Source organism: Watersipora subatra, chromosome 7 (genome assembly GCF_963576615.1).
Source record: "Watersipora subatra chromosome 7, tzWatSuba1.1, whole genome shotgun sequence".
In the NCBI taxonomy this organism is placed as follows: Eukaryota; Metazoa; Bryozoa; class Gymnolaemata; order Cheilostomatida; family Watersiporidae; genus Watersipora; species Watersipora subatra.
In genome coordinates this window covers 59,492,837-59,503,372 of record NC_088714.1, presented here as the reverse complement: position 1 = coordinate 59,503,372, position 10,536 = coordinate 59,492,837, and the positions used below count along the sequence as shown (strand labels likewise).

The following is a 10,536-nucleotide window of genomic DNA, read 5'->3' as shown; positions in this document are numbered from 1 at the left end:
TGTATATAGCAATGGGATCTGTGTCCCTTGCCTAAGCTCTGATCTGCACTGATGAAGCTTCCATAGCTGAAACAGTACTCTCTGTAGCATGAATATATATATATATATATATATATATATATATATATATATATATATATATATATATATATATATATATATATATATATATATAATAATAATATATATATATATATATATAAATATATATATATATATATATATATATATATATATATATATATATATATATATATATATATATATATATATATATATATATATATACACATACATTTCTAATACAACCATCAGCCACACCCTGACAGTAGTGACCTACAGAAGTGTTGGCTAAATTATTCCCAATCACTTTGGAGCAACAAGGTAGATGTTTTATTGCTTTTCTGCAAATGAAGACAAAGTTCCATTTTATTTTTCAAATAAATGTAATGAACATTTTAGTAGCACCAGAAGCTATGAGAGCATTTGCCAAAGTCCTTATTTTTAACTCAGTGCATGAGAAACCTGCACAAAAGATAACTAATGTTCTACAATTTTTTCCACCACATAATGCAAAAAGCAATATTAAGTAAAATGGTTCAACAAGAAAGTATCTCACGACATAGGGTTACAAGAGATTTAAAGTATCAAACATATACTGGGTTTCAATGAAATGTTTATGTAACTCTGAAAGTAGATTATTTTGTGCAAACAACACAAGTAATGGCTTTTCTTGCATCGTACGGTGGGCAAGGGACTCCTTGACTGCAACTAGCTTTGTTGAAGAAAAAAAGTGCACCGTTATCATTAGCACTCTCTCCTTCTATATACTCTGGCTCAGCATCAACACACTCAAATGTTGTTCTACCATTATAATTGTACCATTCAGACATCAAGTAGCCTGAAACAAATATATTACAACAGGTAAAGTGTTCTTAAATTATCTATTTACAGGAGCAAATATTACATACTTCATAAATTTTAATATCCATAAAAGGCTCAAAATTATAAACTTTATGAGCAAAGTATACAGGATGTCCAGTTGAGACCATTTGTTGACAGCTTATTTACTCGCATGATCTTGCTTTACCAGTTCATAATTTGTCAGCATAGCTTCAGTGTTTTAACTAAATTATTTCAGATAAAATGAAGTGTTTAATTTTGAATTGTAAACAGTTTTTTTGTTTTAAATATTCTGCTTTACGCACCTTTAAGACACAAAAACCTTGTATACGGTGGATTCAGTCAGAATGATACATTGCTACAATAATCATAATATGAAGTGACATGCAGGTTTCTACAGTCATGTGATAAGCTGATTGCTATACTTATTAATTACCCTTTTTAATAAGCATTAAATCTTGGCTGACAATTTTACAATAAAATACAATTATTACAATAAAATCAAAATATTTGGTTCTTTAGTACTGATTTAGGTGTTAAAAGTTCAATTATTTAACCTTGTGGACACAAAAACCCAGAAATGCCAGATCATAGCTGGTAATCATGGATTCATTTTGTAGACAAAATATAAATATAGCCACTTTTAGGCCCGAAACTTTGCTACTTTTGTTCCTCTACAATGTGGAGTCATATTATTACATTAATGCATGTACAACTTTCACTTTTCTCTGAGTGCGCTAACAAAAACCCTCATTTGTGCAAGTTGTAAATTTATTGAAATACTCTTAAAAACAAACAATTCTCAAGAGAGAATTGTTTAGAACTTGTTGAAAAATGCTCAGTTTTTCAGCCACAAGGACTTAGAACCAACAATTTTTATTTAAAGCTATCAATTTTAACATAATTACATAATTTTATAGTTAAAGAACTTAACATTATGTAATTATGTTATGTCAATTATTTGACGATATTTTGTAACCATTGTTAATCTTAACATCCTATTTTCGTCTTAGTGATATTCTACAAACACATAACATACCTTCATATTCAAAAGTCCACTCATTGGTAGGGCAGCTCCTTTTACCAGGAATCATGATTACTGACGATCTGGTCCCAGCAAGGCAGATAGTGCATGGAGCATTTTGGCTAGGAGCAGAACTTTCGAATATACCAGTGCTTGATGGCCGATATTCTGTGCCCGCTAAGAGACCGAAGCTATTGACCGTACTGTCGCTGTTATACTCAGCATCATACGCCATGCATTGATAGTTGCCTCCTCCTCCTTGATTATCATACTGAGATCCTCAAACAAAGCCTAAGGATTGAGGTAAAATTGTTATAGCGTAGCCATTTCAGACTTAGTTATTTTTTTCAGCATGGTGTTATGGCCAAGACTGTAGGTGTAGCAAATGGTAGACTAAAACAAGTAGATTGTTTCAAATCAATTGCTTGGTGACTAGCTCAATCTGTTTAGAACCAGGTATGTGTTTTTTAAATATTAAATTCAGCCTGTTGATCATTCGATAGACCTGTGTTAAGATGAACAGGAAACCTTCTGTACTGCATAGTATCACAATTTTTACACAGCAAATAAACAACCACAACGTAAACAACACTTTGAAAATAAACAACACTTTGGTGTTTGTTTATTTTCTTTATAAATAAAATACAGTAGGCACTCCTACAATATAAATATTCATTGTAGAAACACTTATATTATGGTGATTTTATGTTATAAGAACAGTAAAATACAGATAAATTGGTTGGTCCATTCTAATATTATTTCAAACTCACTCCTAAAAACTTAAATTATGTTTTTAATTTGCTGGCTGTGCCGCAACTTCAGACATATTAGTTTGTATTGGCAACTTTTCTCCTTTTTATGATCAATTTCACTGATTTTAAAACCATGAGTGAGGTAATTTTACAATAAGTTGAACACCTTCAACCTTCCCTTACAAACATTGGCTTTTTTTCTACACAAAAAAGTCTACTCTGCAAAGTAAAACTGATGATATATTTTATACGTCTACAACAAAACAAAACAAAATAATTTATACAAAGCGGTAGTACTTGCTCGTCATTTATCCAAATCCAGGGGTCAGGGTTAGGATGAAAGAGAACTTTTGACTATACAACAACTTCTGACATTCAGATTGAAAAACCGACGATGTAACACCTGCACCAATTGATCACCTTTGTATTTGTGAATGTTTTTCTTTACAATATGTAGGAGTAATATGTATGTGCAGCTATCATTTTCTCTGTTTTGTTGACACATCTGACAATCTATCATGATTAACTAGATTGTTGCAAAAGCTATTATATATATATATATATATATATATATATATATATATATATATATATATATATATATATATATATATATATATATATATATATATATATACATATATATGATAAGTATAGTGTTACATGTATGCCGTTTTTTATTTTGCAAGTGAAGTGATAAAAAGATCAAACTGATGTTGAGAACCTACCCGGATTGACACTTTACGTTGTATGGAGTTTTTTATGTAATACATGCAGGGTGCAAAATCTTCACATAAATTACTTACGTTATCTGAAATTTACCATATAGGAGGTATATGTTATAGGATTGTCGGCTGTATTATGATTTATTACTAAGAAGTGTAAGAATGAACAAAGTAGGTCACATGTGAGTCTTAAAGTTCAAGCAAACTTACAACTTAACATCACATAATTTAGTTATTTCTTCATCAGACAGAACCTTCTCGATAAACAAATTTACTTTCAAATAAAAATATTATTTTATCATGCAAACCAGTTTGAATCTATAAAACAATGGTAGCTCTTAAAAATATACCTTCATAAACAAGCACCTGCATTAGATCCACATGTGGTTCTTCCCCATCGGGTGTAAATTGCACCACTAACTGCTTGTCCAGACTCCCCTTTTAAACCAGGTTCACCTGCTGGCCCTTCACGGCCTTCAATACCAGGCCTACCAGAGTTTCCAACATCTCCTAAAAAACACGACATTAGTAGATCACAAAAGCATTTGAACAGCCAAAACTCCGTTCTACTCAAAATTTTCAACAATTTACATATGATATTTGATGAGTGACAAGATAGTTAAGTTACAAAAAAGTTAAGTTCTAAGTATAAAAACCAGTTTAAGTCATCAAAAACATTGAGTAAAATAAATACTAAAATACTAATAAATTTTGATGTAAATTAAATTAGGCGTAATGATAATATTATACTCAAGGATGTAATTTTTTAACCAAATGCTAGGCATTGCTTGGGTATTTAAAACAGCTTATAAAAAGTAGCAGATAATGTAGTTGCCATTGGCCAATTTAAATAAACTAGTATTCGTAATGCAAAACTTACTAATAAGAGCCGTGAGAGCAAGCTTTAGTGACATTGTGTGTAGCACATAGTCGTCATGAGTATTTCAACCCAGAAAAAGACTAATTTTGCCAAATGTATTTAATGCATCCCATATAGCCTTATGAGTTAGCTTGTCAATCTGTGCCTAGCAGGTTTGGAGGTCAAACGCTCTGCACTACGAGTTTTTAATTGCTAAATTTCAACGGCCATAGCTGAACAGATATACAGACAAACTTTGAGATTTATACTTTATGTGTTTATCAATAGTAAGATATTTGATGAAAAACAGAATAAAATAATTTTAAAATAGTTCAGCTTTACATCAAGTTGATGATGACTTGAAAAATTAAAATGTTTCCACTCACCGCAAAGTATAAGTTATCAAATATAAAACTTACTAATTAGCTTAAATATTTATGTTAAATAATGAATATTTGTTACAAATATTTTAGTATGATTTCTAATTTAAAATGATGAAAAAAATTGCAAAAGTAAAGTATATGAGACTTATTCTTTTAATTTTCAATTAATGATACAGATTGGGAAGTTTTTTTTAAAAAAGCATCAGCAGCTAAGTAATCTGACTACTTTTTGGTAGTGTATTAGTGTATAAAAAACTTATTACTGAATACTGATCAGTATGTGGGTTTCTTGAGCATTTAGTCATGTGTTAACACAAATGGAGCACAAAAAAAGATTGTGAAAAGTATTTGGCTGGACTGCTTGAGTTTCAGCAGCATATTTTATCAAAATTTAGTTTATTGGCTGCTGATAATAAGAGACTGTTGACAATCAGGTCTTTAGCTTTTTAGATTTCTGCTCACAAGTCAGACTTACAAACTCTGAACATTGAAAGGTTTCTCATAACGTTTTACCTTTTTCTCCATCTCGACCAGGAATTCCATCTCGACCAGGAATTCCATCTCGACCAGGAATTCCATCTCGACCAGGAATTCCATCTCGACCATGCAGTCCATCTGCTCCATCTCTACCATGCTCTCCATCTCTACCATCTCTACCTCCAACTCCCGGCGGTCCGGGAGGTCCAGCTAAACAGACATGCATGTCGTAAGTAAAATAATCATAATAGATACCTAAGTAAATCAATAAAATGGGAATATTAATGATGATTAGCTACAGAGATCATGGTTGGTTAAAATTTATCAAAAAACCTTAATCAAAGTCTTATCACATCATATTTTTGAAGCTGGTAAATCTTCTATAGATGTCTGCACCACCTGCCTATGATTGTCAAGTTAAAGAATCATAATGATTAATTAGCACTTAATCAATAACCTTTGAACATGGTTTTACAAGTTTGCGAATATTTTTACAAGATTAAAATTTAGCATTTTAACTTTACATTAAACAAAAGGTTATGATTTCTTCACAAAACATGGTTTTGTTTTGATTTTTTTTAATTTATCGCTCCAAAATCAACAAATATTACATTTTTCTTATGCAACACAATAGACATAAACTTTTGTTAATTATCACTCTTATCAGCATGCGGTCCAACGTTGGCCAAAGAGTACAACATCAAATATTTTAAGTAAAACAAATACGTTGAAAAAAATTGACTATAGTTGTGCTAAGCATTGATTACATCGGTCACTTTTTAGAGTGATAAACAACAAACGCAAACTGTGGACAAGTGTTCTCTTACAAATTATTAAATTCTGCCACATTATTAGCTTTTAATAAGGAATTCTCCACTTTTAACTTAAAGGTAGTACTTTGCTTTGAATTCGAGTTAACCTACAGAGTTTTTAGTTTTAACATTCCCAGCTGTGCAATTCTGTTTACAAAAGAGACAGAAGTATCTGAGCCAAATTGCACCCTAACATTATTCAGGTTTTTATTCAATGGCAATTCTTACTCTGTGAAAGGCTAACTAATCTAAGAACACTAATCAACTATGTGTAAGAAAGTGAGATGTATCTAACGCTGTGAAAACATACTATAAAGTTAGTCACATTTTAAATAGTTTTCAAAAAAACCATTATAATCTTTTTAGCATTTGACGACTCTGGTCAATCAGAGCTTAAAGCCAAAAACGTTACAAAAGATGATAAGTTAGCGTGGATCCATAGCTTAAAGCATTTGAAACGTAATATAAAAGTATAAAATAGTATCAATTCAGTACACACTGCTCAATTAACCAAAGGTTGTAATTTAGAGTACGCCTCTGTTGTTAAAAGAATCTTTTTTCATTTGGTCTCATCATATCAAACAGATACATATTTGATACATATGCATTTGAAGTTGATTCATGCAATTTGACACATATTCTGATGACCATGATATCATTTTACCACCCAAAATTAAATACAGTACATACAATAGGCAGTGGTTCAAAGAACTTAGCAGTGAATTGAAACTAATATTAAATTATTTTGTATACTAGCGCAGACATTTTTTTAACAAGAGCTATTCAGTACCAAGATTTATAAAAAAACATGTTGGTGTTAGCTCAGGCAGAATACAATCTTTGTCAATATTTGTAACGATGAACATCGAGTAACTAAGCGATCATACAATCATCATTATTGGTATGCTGACAGTCTCATGCATCGTGAAAGTTTGTCATGTATAAAACACCGGTATGTGCACATTTATTCTATTATGCTTCAATGTGCTCGAGTAGCGCAGCTGGTAGTACACTTCACTGCAAAGCTGGATAAGTCGATTCAAGACTTCTGCTTAGTATTCATTTTTGTTAGTGCTCTTAGCATAGCTTCAAACAGACATACAGACACTGCTGGTGTCACGGTATAAATTTTAGTAACGATTATTGTTAGTCTTTAGATTGGTTTCTTACCTTTTCCTTCCCAAGGATTGTTTCCTGCTGCAGCTTCTTCCATCTATAAAATTTAACCGCTGATATAAATAGTTGTTTAGAGGCAGATTACCACAAACTTTGTTAATATATCTAAACATATAAATATAAATGTACGTGTATGTAAGTATATGTATATATATATTTATTTATATACATACATATATACATATATATACACTTACATACATTTATATTTATATATTTACATATATATTATATATATAAACATATAATTATGTAGATACTAGTCATGCTACTCGGCATTGCCCAGGCAATGAATTCAGCTTATAAACATTGATATGTAATAAGAGTCGCATGCCACTTGCTATTAGTCTGGCACATATCCGATGGATAATTTGAGTAAGCCTACTGATAAGAGCTACTGCTACGCCATGGCTTTGCGTCATAACTGAAATCGGTAGCCAATTTACCTCATTATAGCGAAATATATTGCCTGGCAAATTTATCAAGCTTTTGTGGCTTAGTTAGTAAGGTGTCAGATTTGCAAACGGGAGGTTCCGAGATTAAATGTTCTGCTTTACAATTTTTTTTTCTAAGATTTTAGTAGCTATAGCTAGAGAGACACACATAAAAATTGAGCATAATATATATATATTATATATATACATATATATGTATATATATATACATATATATATACATATATATATATATATGTATATATAACTATATATATATATATCAAAATAGTGTTGACTTTATACATTGATAGCTCTCAGATTAACCAATAAAAGCCTGATGTTGGCGTTATAGAACTAAAGAAATGCTTACACAATTAATTATAATTGCTCTAAACCGTTTGTTTTTATAACAAAGATATCATAGCTAGATATAAGAAATATGCAGATTAGAGTCAAAATTCATGTTGTAACTGCCAATTGGTGCTTTTGCAAAACTAGATAATGTGAGAGATAAAACACAAGCTAGGCAAGAAGACTAAGCAACAATATGATGTTGTGAGAATATACATGATCTTATAAACCAAGGGTTGCCTGGAAACCAACTCGGTCTACCGGGAAAAATATTTAATTTATATATGTAAATTTGAGAGTTTGTCTCGTGTTGGTCTTTTTGTTGGTTTGTTTTGTCGGTGTCTGTTAAAGCGATCATAATCTGGCAATAAAAAATCCGCTTTGCATAGGGTGTGGTATCAATGCTTTAAGTTCTGAAAACAGTATGATATTTCAACTGATTGTAGCAATGAATAATTGTGATTACATTAATTACATCGGCTAAAATACTCCCTCGTAAAGTGCATAGGGTTATTAGCTAGGACAATTGATCACTAAGCTTAACATACTAATTATTAAGCTGTCTTAAAACTCTGTCATTGCTTTATTAAAGATTCACACTCTAGCTTTAGAGGTAGTCATAGAAATTACTCCAATTGATTGAGCAATTATTCCGTTACCGCGCCATGCCAAGCATTTAGCTAGTGTGATGATAAATTAAAACGGCATTAGCACATTAGCACTGATGAGAGTTAGGACATTATAAAAACAACCAAAGCATTGAATAGCCACTAACCTGGATAAGAACAATTTTGTAGGCATTACTATTTAGTAAATAGTAACATATGTGATTACTCTAAAATAGTTTTAACTAAATAATAGCTGCAATACAACTATTCGAAATAGAAACAACAACACAAAAAGGAAAATCAATAAATGGTTATGTACAAAATGGAAAAACAGCCATGAGTAGACTGTATTGAGAATTTCACTACCTGCTTTAATGAAAGTTCTTCACAGGAAAAATTAAATTATATTGGAGAAATAACTTTATCACAAACACTACATAAAAAGACTATTCTAAAAACTCTATATTTACAACATTTAAGTAATGACTGTGAGAACTGTGTATAACCATATATATATATTTATATATCTATATAGAATAACACTTACAAAGGTTTTAATAGAAGCAACAACTCCTTTCAGATCTTCAACATCTGCCTTCAACTGAACAATTTCCTCATTCACTTCCACAGGGTTGCAGTTACACGTAGCAGCCAACATCATGGTAAGAAAAGCAACACAAAGTGATGGTTTCATTTTGATTCTTCTCTAGAATTTTGGGTAATAAATCAATGAATCTTTTAGGAGATAGATTACTGGTTCGTATATAACAGATGTTTAAAAAAAAACAAATAAGGCTAACTGTAAAGGTATGTAAAAGTCACAAGTCTCTTTGCTAAATTACATCCATTTGAAGCTACATATTTTCATATCTATGGAATCACCGTACTGAGTAGTTTATTTGAAAAGGTGTTTATGTAAATCAAAGAAAATATATTACCTCTGCACAGTTAGCTGTCTAACATGATCAATACAAAGGTAACTGACTGACAGCTCTATTTGTATGAGCGCTACAAGCTTCACGCTTGAATGGTCTCATGCACAATCCTATTGAACCAGCAATTGAAAACTTTATTCAAGAGCTACGGGTTATGAGAATGAATTTGCAAATTCTCCCATAACAACCCAAACTGATATTTTATGATAATGATAACTCAATATTACAGGGGCATAAAAATATTCACTTCATGCTGCAGGTGGGCTAAAGTTCATGTCCTAACTTACTCAATAGTTTGCATGTTACAGAGGTGTCTCATACACATACAAGTTGCTACTAGGCGTTTCCGCCAAATATGAATTCGTTTTACTGTTTCTCTGAATGATAATACACAATATGACAAACTCATTGCAAATAAAAGTTTGTCTTGCATTTAAAAAGAAGCAAAACAAACAGTTTAATACATCATAACTATCGAATAATACATTTTAATTATTCAAAAGCAACCAGTCGGTCAGAATCTGAATGAGCTGATCAAGTTTTCTGGAGTTGTATAAACATTTTACTATTCACAAATTTTAATGTATCAGTTTCCTCTGGAGATTACTTTATTGACCAACACAACAAACTACAAAAGTTTTTCGTTATGACTAATTTTTCATTATTAAATGATGAAGGTCAAACTTCAGTCAAGGCTATTTAACTTGAAAAAAACAGATTTGTGTTTTTTGGTGACTTAACAAAAAAGCAAACTTAAACAGTTTATCCCATCGTGACTATCAAACAATACAGTTTAATCAATCAAAGGCAACCAGTTGGTCGTAATCTGAATGAGTTGATCAAGTTTTCTGTAGCTGTATAAACTTTTTACCATTCACAAATTTAATGTATCAGTTTCCTCTTGAGATTACCTTACTGACAAAAAAAAACTACTAAAGTTTCTCACTATGACTAATTTTTTATTATTAAATGATGATGGTCAAATTTAAGTCAACTCTACGTAATTTTAAAAAAAAGATTTAGGTTTTTTTGGTGACTGAACAACTACTCATACACTCCAGACTAGCTTCATGTTAGAGAGAAGTGTTAGCAAT

At 31.0% G+C, this 10,536-nt stretch overlaps 1 pseudogene; it reads right to left on the bottom strand.

Annotated features, from left to right (window-relative positions):
- Positions 1 to 698: 698 nt before the first annotated feature.
- On the bottom strand, positions 699 to 9,201 carry LOC137400935 (short-chain collagen C4-like; annotated as a pseudogene).
- Positions 9,202 to 10,536: the final 1,335 nt, after the last annotated feature.